Here is a 13,022-nt window from a genome sequence, read left to right as displayed (position 1 = left end):
ACCCGCATAAACCCAAAAAACGACAAACCTTCACGCAGGTCAGTTGACGGGGAAAAGTTCAGTCATCCCACTAAATGAAAGTGCCGGTCTATCCGCATGAATCATGAGAGGAAACTGAACACTAACCTATCAACAACCAAGCGTCGAACGGTTAATTTATTAAACACTAATATGCCGGTTTTTACCGCATAATTACGTGAAAAGTCGTTGCATGGGGAAGGCGGCCTAACCCGCATAAACCCAAAAAACGACAAACCTTCACGCAGGTCAGTTGAAGGGGAAAAGTTCAGTTATCCCATCAAATGAAAGTGCCGGTCTACCCGCATGAATCATGAAAGGAAACTGAACACTAACATATTGACAACCGCGCGTCGAACGGTTCAAAACAAAATTCTTAAAAGGATGAGGAAAACCTACACGCAGGTCAGATATGGGTAAAGTTTAGCCATCCTACTAAGTGCAAGTGACGGTCCTACCCGCACAATCACTAAGGAGGAAGTAAAACTTCACACCTATTATCAACCACGTTCAAAGGTTAACTTATCCTCAAAAGATGCGGAAAACCTACACGCAGGTCAGATATGGGTAAAATTTAGCCATCCTACTAAGTGCAAGTGACGGTCCTACCCGCACAATCACTAAGGAGGAAGCAAAACTTCACACCTATTATCAACCACGTTCAAAGGTTAACTTATCCTCAAAAGATGAGGAAAACCTACACGCAGGTCAGATATGGGTAAAGTTTAGCCATCCTACTAAGTGCAAGTGACGGTCCTACCCGCACAATCACTAAGGAGGAAGCAAAACTTCACACCCATTATCTACCACGTTCAAAGGTTAACTTATTCTAAACACTTGAAAAATTGCTAATTTAAACTAAAGTATGCAAGTCATAACGTTTATAAAGCAAGGAATTCAATAAAAGAAACGGTCTTATCCGCACAAAAGATTTATATTTCATAAATATTCGTTACAATAATGGCCGGGTAACTACCCGCCTACAAGAAAATAAATCTATACAAGCTATAACTATCCTAGCAGTGGGAAGGGATCTTCAGGATCAGGCTTCAGGGCCACTTCCACTTGGACCAGCCCCATCAGTAGAGCGTGGCAGTTCAAGGAAAGCTTTGAGGATAGCTAGCCCATCATCAGCAGCAGCAACTTCGTTTACCTTCTCCACCACCGGATGCGGGAATGCGGCGTATTGATTTACTGCTTGGTCATATATGGCTTCAGTATCAACATTGTACAAAGGGAAGTTGGAAGGCGGGACGCCTTTCTCAACGAACCCTAGACCAAGCAGGAAGCCGGCCCGTTCCCCATCCTCGTGAGAAGCGTTGAGGGCTGCGCTCATAGCATCGTCGTAGGATGTCTCTGAGAAGACCCGATGCACAACCTACAAAAGAAAATATACAAGTGTTAAAACCTTTTCTATTTACAAAGAAAAGCGTGAAGACATGAAAACATACCTGAGACAACGCTTCTCGAAGAAGCCATTCCTTGGCAGCCAGAGCTTCTTGGAGGGCAGCTTGAGCTTCGTTACGGGCGCATTCGGCTTCACTCTTGTTGAGGTTGGCAAGCAACACCTCTTTAGCCGCAGCCTCTTCGACGCCCTTTAGCTTACGCTCGGTATGGTCAAGCACCCCCCTCTGGTCCAGGATTTCTTGAAGCTTCTTTGCATCCTCCATTGCCAAGGCATCATGAGCCTGCTGAAGAGCCTCTAATTTTGCTTTAAGCTCTTCATTCTCCACGCGTAGAGGCTCAGCAACAGCTTCAGCCTTGGTGGCCCTCTCGGTTGCGTTCCTCGCAGTTTCTTTAGCCAGCCGAAGCTGTTCATTAACAGCTTGGGCAGCCTTGGAACGGGCCTCGAGTCGAGCCTGAACTTCAACCTCAAGGGCCTTGAAGGCCTTCTCCTTCTCCGCAGCCGCTGCGGAGAGTTTTTGGTTCTCCTCCCGGATAGCTCGCGCCTGAGCTACTTCTTTAGCGCGAGCTGCTTTTAACTTGTCGTTTTCACGACAAAGCAGCTCGACGCGCGGCTGCATCCGGGTGAGGAGAACCCGAAGCTCATTGCTTAGCCTACCCTCCTGGTAGCTAGCCATGGCTTCCCCCAACGCACCACTGGGAGCAGCGTGACGAGCCCATTCCACGCACTCCACAGGGGTACGAAGGGTTGTTCCTCGGCGTATGTTCCATCGCGGAACATACACTTCATTGGAATCCGACACTGCAAAAAACAAAAAAGCAGTTAGGAAAAAGATGATAAAAAATATAAGTGAAAAAGGGCCAAAGGAACCCTACGCACCTGTAGGGTCTATAACAGGCCGATAGCCGCCGAACCCATCACCTGAACCCAAAGGAAATCCATCCAAAAGGTCAGGCAGATGGGAAGGTGGCAAAGATTGGCGAGAGCCCCCATGCGTACCTGATGGGCCGGCCGTCGGTGCCGGTGGCGGGGGCATGGTGGCAGCCGCCGCAGTCACTGCCGCAGAATCCGCAGCAATGGTAACCGCCGGCTCGGTGAAGGATGCTGTAAAAATCGCACTCACCGCCGGCGGAGACGTCAACTCGGCTGGAACAGTCGGCTCAGAGTGAGCAACTGGACCAGCGGAAGCAGGCGCAGGCGCCTGGGTCGTCGCCTCTGGTAGGCTGACCAAGCCTACCGTCATCGGCGGGGAGATAGTACTCGGCACTCCACCCTGGAATGCGTCAACATCCACGCCTGCGTAAAGAAGAAAAGTGTTAAAAGGATATTGAACTATGAAGATAAAAGCTGAAGGAAGTTGTACTTACGGGTTTTCTTGAGCCTGAAAGTACGGACGGGCGGGGACGAACCCGATGGAGCCGGCCTCTTTGCGCCGGTCACCGTCGTCTTCTTGGGCTCTCCGGAGGGGACAGTCGCAACCTCCGGAGCCGTGGTCTTATCACCACCGGGATTCCCCGCCACCTCGTCGCTCTCTTTCTCCGAGTCAGACAGAGGCACCGGATCGGCAGTGGAGGCCACCTTCTCCTTTCCCTTCCCGCCGGCAGCCTTCTTCTTCCGCACCAACGGAGGACCATCTGCGGATTCCTCATCAGAACAGACGATTAGAGGAATTCCGGCAGAGGTTTCAACATTGAGGGGTCGAGGGTTGAAGAGCGCCTTACCTGGCCGCCTGGCGCTAAGGATCTCATGGCCTTGCGGATAGACCTCCACCAACCGATCCGCAGTTTGTTCGAGGATGGGCAACTCGTTCTCGTCAAGAGCGCGAGTACCCATCCGTACGGGACCGTTAGCCTCCCGCGGGTTGAGGAGCGACTTCAGGTCGTTCCCCTCTGAAATAAACAGAAAAAGTTAGAAGAAATTTAAAATCAACAAAGGGAAAGAAAGCATACCGTAAGGAACAGAGTTCGAACCGTATTCGAGGACGATCGGAACCTTCTGCGCGTCCGCCGCCTTCCAGACCCGGCTCATCCCCAACATGACCATCCCGGACTCCGCAAACCGGTAAACCGGAGATTGGATCCGAGATATCCTCGAAAACCATTCCGCCTCCTGGTAGTTGGAGGCGTGAAGGCTTGGGAGAGCTTGCCCATTTTTAAACTTCATGGCAAGGGGAATGGCGCGGGCGGAGATAAAGAAAAACTCCCTCTTCCATGCGCGAAGACTGCGCTCCGTCGCGAAGATCTTTAAACCCTTAATCCGGGTTGTCAACGTGTACCACCCCTGGATGCACCTCCAAGTGTAGAAGGTCATCAGGCGGTCAACGTAGGGCTCAACACCCAGTATCCGGCACACCCACTCAAAATGGCGAATCTTGGCGATCGCCATGGGGTGCAACTCGGTCAAATGAACACCGTGCCTCTCAAGGACACGGTAAACAAACTTTGTCAATGGGAACCTAAGATTCCCATAGACAAAGAATGCTGCATAAACCCCGATCTTGCCTCTGGGGGCATCGTACACGGTCTGATGGGGTTCAGGAAACTCAGGCTCGAGATGATCGAGCATGAACTTCCTGACAACATATCGGTACAGATCACCGGGCAGAGCACACTGGCACTCGCCAGCAGTACTCTTGTCATCGGCCGAAGACTCGAGATCACGTGAAGACATCTTGCAGAAAGAAGAAAGCGATTTCGGGAAAATGCTTGCCTGAAAAGGGGAGTATTTGCCGGAAATCGCTAAGAAGAAGAAGAGAAGGGTGAAAGTGTGGATTACAAAGAGGTCTCTCCCCCTTTATATACTAATCGCAATTAATGCGATGAATTTAATGCGGAGGAGAGAGAAATCGAAGGTGCAATGAAACTATGACACGTGGCAAAAAGCAAGCTGGCAATAGCTGTTGACAGGACGCGTACCATTAATTTCGCGGCCACGCGCCCGAAAAATCGCGCCCACGCGCCTGAAAAGCGTCTGGAATGACCATGTACTGTCACGTCACCATAACTTCCTGCACGTCCTGACACAGTCAGAATAAACCGTCGCACGACGTTTCAGAGGTTTGGACTGTTCCTATCTTTCCACCAACCTTTCGAATTTCAAAATTCAAAATTTAAAAATATTAAAAAGTAAGCGGGAAAATACCCCTTACCTTGGCAAACAAGTAACCGTAAGACGGATGCGGGTACAGTGTAAAGGCAAAACCCTTCACATACCTAGCACCCGCAGGGAATTGAAGCCAAGTAAAACCTTGGCAAACAAGTAACCGTAAGACGGATGCGGGTACAGTGTAAAGGCAAAACCCTTCACGTACCTAGCACCCGCAGGGAATTGAAGCCAAGTAAAACCTTGGCAAACAAGTAACCGTAAGACGGATGCGGGTACAGTGTAAAGGCAAAACCCTTCACATACCTAGCACCCGCAGGGAATTGAAGCCAAGTAAACTTTGGCGAACAAGTAACCGTAAGACGGATGCGGGTACAGTGTAAAGGCAAAACCCTTCACATACCTAGCACCCGCAAGGAATTGAAGCCAAATATTCCTCGGCAACCAAGTAACTATAAGACGGGTGCGGGTACAGTGTAAAGGCAAAACCCTTCACATACCTAGCACCCGCAGGGAATTGACGCCAGGAATACCTTGGAAGTAAAGTAACCGTAAGACGAGCGCTGGTACAGTGTTAATGCAAAACCCTTCACATACCTAGCGCTCCGCTGGGAATTGAAACCAAGAAGGATCTTCTGGGCAATGCTTGCGGAAACGGAAATAACATCCCCGCATAGCGGGAACGTCGAGAACTACGTTGTTTGAAGCTCCAGGATGGAATTGGTGGTTTTAACATAATTGATCACTATGTTCAAAACTACCAAAACCTCATGGAGAGTCCACACAAGTGGGACTCAACGCTCCTGACTTGCGAGGAGGTTACAGACCTACCCGCATCATACCCAAAGACCAAGCAGGAAACTCGGGAATTTCTGCAAGTGACAAGAACTTCCGCGGGAAGAATCCCCATGGAAAACCTTAAAAAACCCTTTTCAAAACCCTTTGCTTAAGTCCAAAAGTTCACCTCACTTTATTAAACACGCATGAGAAGAACATTGGACTGGGGGGACTTGAAGAGGTAGGTCCCAGCAGAGCCCAGTTGGACCCGCAAGACTCACCTTAAACAGGGACGTCTGCGCAGAAACCAACTGGATCCGCAGGACCAACCATGCTCAGAGACGTGACGTCCTTACGCGCAGTACGCAAGCTGGTCCCGCAGGAAATGCCTCCCAATGGTGAAGGACTCCGCCTGTCCCCGCAGCCTCGGATACAAGCCATTAGGGAAGGCCACCCGCGCAGCAAGGCTACACGCACAAGGCACTTAGCTCTCAATCATTCAGTGTCACCTGAAGGAATGAGCGAAGCCGGGAACAATCCCGCACAAGGGCGGGAGGGGGAATACTCCCGCCCAAATAAGCCAGTCCGTACGATACGGGAAGATCTTCTGTACTGTACCTGACGAGGTATGGGAAAAAGATCTGACTAAAGATACGACAGCTTATGGACAACAGTATGGCGAGCAGCATGCTCCTACACTGTATGTCACTATTAGCCGCTGCCTACTCACCAACTCTTGTCATACCACGTGCGTAGCCGGCAGTTGGTGGAAAAGGAATAGTATACAGCAGGCCTGGTCGCTATCAGCCGCTACCTACCCACCAACTACCAGCAGGGCACGTGCGTAGGCTACTGTTGGTAGAACAGGAACACTGTTGCAGCCGGCCATACCTCCTTGGAAACCTACCTTCGGCTATAAATACCACAAATGGTATGACCTTCATATCTTATCTTATATCATTATATTATACCTGATATCTGCTCTAGCAATCTCTTAATATACATTTATATTTAAAGAGCAATCTAGTCTGATTCTCACGCCGGAGGGTGGTCACAAGGAGGAACCCCCCCTTCTCAGTGACAAGCTCACGGTGTCTGTTTTGCAGGTTATCAGAAGAACCATCTTCTCAGGGTCTAACCCCTTGTGGGAAACATCTATCTAACCCCCAGGTTATCCGTAATCGGCCCGGGGTCCGGTTAGTGTTTCTTCAATACCTATAGTCTAAAATAAAATAAAGTCATAGTTGAAGTTATTATATGAAGTATATCATTGTGAAAAAGATGTGTGGTAGGGCCTTAACGTGCTGCTTGTAAACTTGTAACTAAAATATACGATGCCAAAAGAGGAAGCATTGTTGACACTTGGTATCCATGTTTAGTCACAATTTTATTCACACTTGCCCACATACTAATCGAGTCATATTCTCTTCGTTTAGGTCTAGAATCATGTTCTAAAATAAGACAAATAAGAAATTTGGACGGTTCATCAGTTAAAGTGATTTAATAGGTCATTTAATCTTACAAGCTAGTCAGTTGAAAAGAGAGGAGGCAAATATAAGCTGCTGCTGCTGCTGCTGCTGCTGCTTCTTCTATGTTGGTTTTATCTCGTTTGTATAAAATCGGTAGATTTATGTGTGCCTAGTCCAGTAGCTCAAAACTAAACGACGGCGGACTAGTTAATCCGATCTGATTCCAAAACATGATCTATAACTGTTGACCTATTTATTTGCAGAGAATGTCCGGAGCCAAATTTAACTCATCGATAGAGTTATTTATTTTCCCAAAGGTTTTCTTTTTCTTGAAAAGAATGGCGGGTTAGTAGACCTCTGCACTTTTCTTTAAGAAGTTTCATTAAAGTACATTATTTTACTTAAAAGTAGACCTCTGCATTTCTCTTGAAAAAATCTTCATTGAAGTACATGAAAATTAGTGCCTCTAATTATTTCTTTTACTTAAAACTAGTGATTTACCCACGTGTTATGCGGGAAACCGGTCAGTAAAACCCAGGTATTGCAGTTGCGAGTTAACACGATTTCGGTTGGTATTGGCTACATTTATTATGGTACCAGAACTAAACCTAAAAATTAATTCGTCAAATTAACATATTAAAAATAAGAAACCAAAAAAAGTAACAGAACTCATATAGCGTATTATAAACAAAATGAACATATTTATTCGGTCGGTAAAACCCGAGTGTTACGACGATAAGTCGACATGAACTCGGTCTCTGAAGCAGCGTGTACCCGGTTAAGATAGTATAGTCTGGCAGATTGGATAGGGTGGTGGCGTAATCACAAAAAAAAAGTCACCGTCCTAAAAAAACGACGTTTATTCGGTCGGTAAAATGCGGTCGTTTTAACAATTGGATTTACATAAACATGTTTTATATATTTTTTCAAGAAAAAAAATTAACCACACCTATATTCTAAATATTTGGTTAATCAAATCACGTTTTTAAACGGGTTTCGTGGCCCAGCACAATGATGCAATGTTGGAAGGAAAAATTGTCTTGGAAAGGAATTGAATAAACGGGTTTCGTGGCCCAGCACAATGATGCAATGTTGGAAGGAAAAATTGTCTTGGAAAGGAATTGAGCCCGGACAAATTAAAGATAAAAGAAACAATATCTAAGAGCATCCACATCCCAAAAACCTTTAAAAATCAATTTATACCGTCGCCTCAGGGCCACACCAGATTCTAAACTTTTCTCTAAAAACCCCATTTTTTCCTTCACTCACAAACCAATTCAAACTTCCACCTCATTATCCACATCATCACCTACTTTTACTTTAGTATTACTAATCAAACTACTTTTATAATAATAATAAAGAATTATATTTTCGGTTAACTTAATTTATAAAAAAGATTATTTATAAAAAATAAAATGCCCTGCTTGGGTGCGCGCATAATGTGTATATGTGTGAACCCTCAGGTGGGCTAAAGTGAAATTGCACTAATTTTGACGTTATTTTACTAATCTCGTGAAAATAACGTTAAAAGTGGCGGAAGGTTAATCAGACATCATGTGGTAGCGTTGATAGCCGAAAGACAAAGGTACATGCACCAATCGGCCAGTGTCCCAATGGTTGAGTGTTATGTGCCTTATGTCCAAGGCTTGATGCAAAACTACCATCGAGCTGGGGGTCTCACCTGAAGCAGCCTCTCTATTCCTACGGGGTAGAGGTAAGGCTGTCTACATCTTACCCTCCTCAGACCCTACCATAGCTTTGCTATTGGTGGGATATACTGAGTACGATGATGATGATGATGATGATGATGATTTATAAAAAATAAAATTATAAATTAATAATAAAATAAAATTATCAAAGTTAAAAATAAAATAATAAAATAATTTTTGTATTTGTAGCTTATTTTCTGAAGTTTATACTTTGTAATGACCAAATTTGTAACGACTATATGTTTTATTTTGTTTATTTATTATTAAGGATATATACATACAAAATAAGGAATTACAAAATATTAATTAAATGAAGACATTACATAATGTTTTAGACTAAGACCTTATATAAAACTAAAACATTTAATACTAAAACGTTACATGGTTAAATTATATGTTGTGTAGAGGTTGAAAGAATTTTGGTGTAGAGTTTGAAAAGGAGTATGATATTTAAAAGTGGTAAATTTTAGTTTAATTTTTTAATTTTTTTTATAGTTGACCGTTGTAAAAAGGGGTTTTTAAACTTTTTTTTTAATTATTTTTTAAATAATGACCATTGAAGCTCAACAAATATTGTTTTTGTTTTTTTTTAATAACCGTTGTAAAATTGAAAAAAACAATATTATGTTTTAGTGGGGCCCTTAAAAACTCCAAATTCTTTGTTTTTGTTTGAAAACCGGACAAAGTGATTGGTCCTTCTCCACCCCACCTTTTGTTCATATGTTTGGTTTTTGTATGTATGGAACAATCCACCTCATCTGGGTGGAGATGGTCTAACAAAACCACCATAGCCATTCAGCCAGAACCTAACCTCTGTTTTTATGCATAAATATCTATTTAATATATATGAAAAATCCTTGGAATCAATTTCACTTATGTGGCATCGACTGTCAAACTTTACTTGATATAGATAATTTATTCAAACATTGACACATGTTTCCCTTATATAATGATATATCATATAGCTAATTAAAATTTTGGTCTTCACAATAAAATACTAAATCTTGTCTTGTTTAGGGTGAATACGGTTTTATACAAGTTTCATGTTGTTGCAATAGACCGTTATTATTTTTGTTATAAACCATACGTGTGTGATATTGAATACCAATCATAGGTTCGGAGCAGAGGTGCAAAAACCGGTTTAAAATTCAAAATCAGTTTGGGTTGAAACTAGTTTAGATTGGTCAACAAAAGTAAGAACTGTTTATGATCGGTTTCCGTTCGGGTTTTGATCGGTTTTGGTTCGGGTTTTGATCGGTTTGGGTTTAATTAACTGGTTTGAAACCGGTTTTGATGGAGAAAATTACAAACCGGTTCTGAATCTACGCTTTCAATCGGTTCCAACCCGGTTTCTACATAATCAGTTTCAAACCAGTTCAGTTTCGGATCGATTTTCAGGTCAATTCAGTTAACCGTTTATTTTTGCCCGCCTCTAGTTCAGAGTATCAAAAAGCAAAGAGCCATGACATAATAAAGCTTGTCTATCTTCTTTGTCGGAGTAGAATCATTTTGAAAGCGATTTATTTGACAGCCACGACATAATAAAGCTGGCAACAAGCTGCACCGCTACCCAATAGAAGTAACTAATAAAATATTTATGATTAAAAGTTATAGAATTTGTAATTTAAACATCACAAATTATTATGGACGGCAGGCGACAATCAAATAAAATATGTTGTTACCCTTCTACCCTCCAGCCTATAGATTCACGACCAAAGGTAAACCATTTAACTCAATCTCTCTCTACTTACTTTCACTCTCAGAATAATCTTATCACCTGAGAAACCCCCACTAATCAAAGTTCATCTCCACATCACCAACTATTCATACGAATGGTTGTCTCCTTCTTCTAAGTAAATCAACGCCAAATATTGAAACTTTATTAGAGTAATCTTGCATGAGACAGCTAAGCATAACTTCACCATCTCTAGATACACTAACTCTTGACCTGCGATGTCTTGAAATTATTGAGTTAGCGTTGCATGAGTCGTTGGAAATTGATAATGATGAACTAGATGCTGGAAATTTTAAAAAAGAGATTAAATAATTTAGTGATGAAATATATCTAGATATTGGTAGCAAGAAATTATTGAAACCGGGGTAAAATTCTTAAATGAGTTGTAGATATTTGAAAGGTTATCATATAATTATTTATAAAATATTCGACACCTATATTTTTCACATTAATATAACCAATGAAAATGGGTTAAGAAAGTCAGGAAAATCATCATAGTTTTTTATTTATACCGGAAGCCTGGGCCAGTGTTTCTGGTTATACCGGGGCTTTCCCGATCCATTTATCACACCACACCCTTCGCCCTAGTAAATTGTTATAATCTAAAGTACTTTTTTTTTCTAATCTATAACAATAAAACCTATCTATAAAATATTTGTTTTTTATATAACATTGAAATTTTCCCAATATTAAAAGGACAAGACTTGGCTTTTCATGTTACAGATGGGTAACAAGTAACAACAAAAGAGGATTGATGAGCTTGCCGACAGGGATGGTCACGTGCCTGCTTTTGGTTGTTTCGTTTAAAAACTAAGGGACCAATAGTTTTGTATAGTTAAAACTTAAAAGGCATTTGAACCATTTTTTTAATAGAAACTAAAAATTAGGGGTATTCAACTATTCGATTTAACTGGTTTTGACATAAGTTTTAGGCCTTACCGTTAACTAAGGATTTGGGTAGTCAAATCGAATCGGGCATGTTGGTTGGGCTGGCCGAACTAGTTACTAATTACGGTTTGATAGTTTAATTTTGACGGTTTACTAGTTTTAAACATTTTTTTATTCAGAAAGATATTTTTGTATCAACTTTCTTCATTTGAGCGATTTATCGGTTTCAAAGATTTATGAACAAGCCTAAATAACATGCACGTTTTTTCAAACCTTTTTATGTATATATTTCATTCTCATAAACTAGTTAACATTATTAATCTAAACAATTAAATTTAAACATTTTTCCAATTAACATTTTAATAACATACTTTTCAGTTTTTGATCTTTTATTAACACTATATAAATTTTAAATGTAAGCTCAAAACTTAGCCTATCAAGTTCTTATACATCTATTTATATTAAAATTTTATTTTTCCTAAGCATATTTTTGCTAAAGATGTATACTCTTTCCAGTAAACTATTCAACTTCCTTTCGAGAGTGATGTAAACGTATGAGAAATCCAAGAGTCTGAACCAAATCACCTAGGGTCTGTTTGGTATGAGGCAATGAAATAAACAAGGGAATGGAATGAAATGAATCATTACATTTTATTGCTATGTTTGGTTATCATGTAGAAATAAAATGATTATTCACTTTATTATTATTATTAATAAATATTATTATTGTTAATAATAATAATATTATTATTATTATTTACTACTAATAATTAAATGATAATGTTTATTATTATTTACTAATTATTATTATTAGTAGAAAATAATAATAATTAATAATATGAATATTCATAATAACTAGTTTTTAAAACCCACGTGTTACAACGAGATTATTTAATCGAATAAAAATAATCGTAAAAACGTTGAATCACGCATGCGCTGTATGAAATGTTAACTCACCAAATTTAAATATAATAATTCTAATATAATCTACCTATATTCTAACTAGTATGAGAGCCCACGCGTTGCGGCGGGTAAATGCGGTTTTGAATAAATTTCTTATCATAACGTAGATAAACTAAGAAAGTGGTAACGGGATTGACAGTATGTATGTAATTGTTAAAAGATATAATTGTAAACCATAATCGTCGTCGTTTATATATAAAAAAAGTAAAGCCGTTAAGTAGCTTAAGTCACTTGTAAGTTTGTAGTTCTATTAAAAGTAACACTGTAACATACAAACACGACGTAAAATTTTAAATAGAATTTAGAAGAAAAAAAATCATATTTTTAAAAATGATGACTCTAGAAGAAAAAAAATCATATTTTTAAAAATGATGACTCGCGAGTGTTCAAAGACCATAAGAGGTATATAGGAAGGCTTTAAGAGTAGAAGTAGCAGCATTTAAAAGTTTTTATATAAAAAACCGAATATATATATAATCTATGAATGGGATTGGCTCCTATAAAATGAAAATGCAAAATTAACAGAACTATATGAAATGCAGAAAATGGCAGAAAGTTCTATGCAAACAAATGACAAGTTGAAGAAACACTAACCGGACCCCGGACAGATTACTGGTAACCTGGGGGTTAGATAGATGTTTCCCACGAGGGGTTAGACCCTTGGAAGATGGTTCTTCTGATAACCTGCAAAACAGACACCGTGAGCTCGTCACTGAGAAGGGGGGGGGGGGGGTTCCTCCTTGTGACCACCCTCCGGCGTGAGAATCAGACTAGATTGCTCTTTAAATATAAAAGTATATAAAGAGATTGCTAGAGCAGATATCAGGTATAATATGATGATAATGTGATAAGATATGATAAGATGAGATGGTCAATACCATTTGTGGTATTTATAGCCGAAGGTAGGTTTCCAAGGAGGTATGGCCGGCTGCAACAGTGTTCTTGTTCCACCAACA

This window comes from Bidens hawaiensis, unplaced genomic scaffold (genome assembly GCF_021521415.1).
Source record: "Bidens hawaiensis isolate Kalapana, Puna unplaced genomic scaffold, B.hawaiensis_p1.1 tig00006390_1, whole genome shotgun sequence".
Classification (NCBI taxonomy): Eukaryota; Viridiplantae; Streptophyta; class Magnoliopsida; order Asterales; family Asteraceae; genus Bidens; species Bidens hawaiensis.
This window is presented reverse-complemented; position numbering follows the sequence as displayed.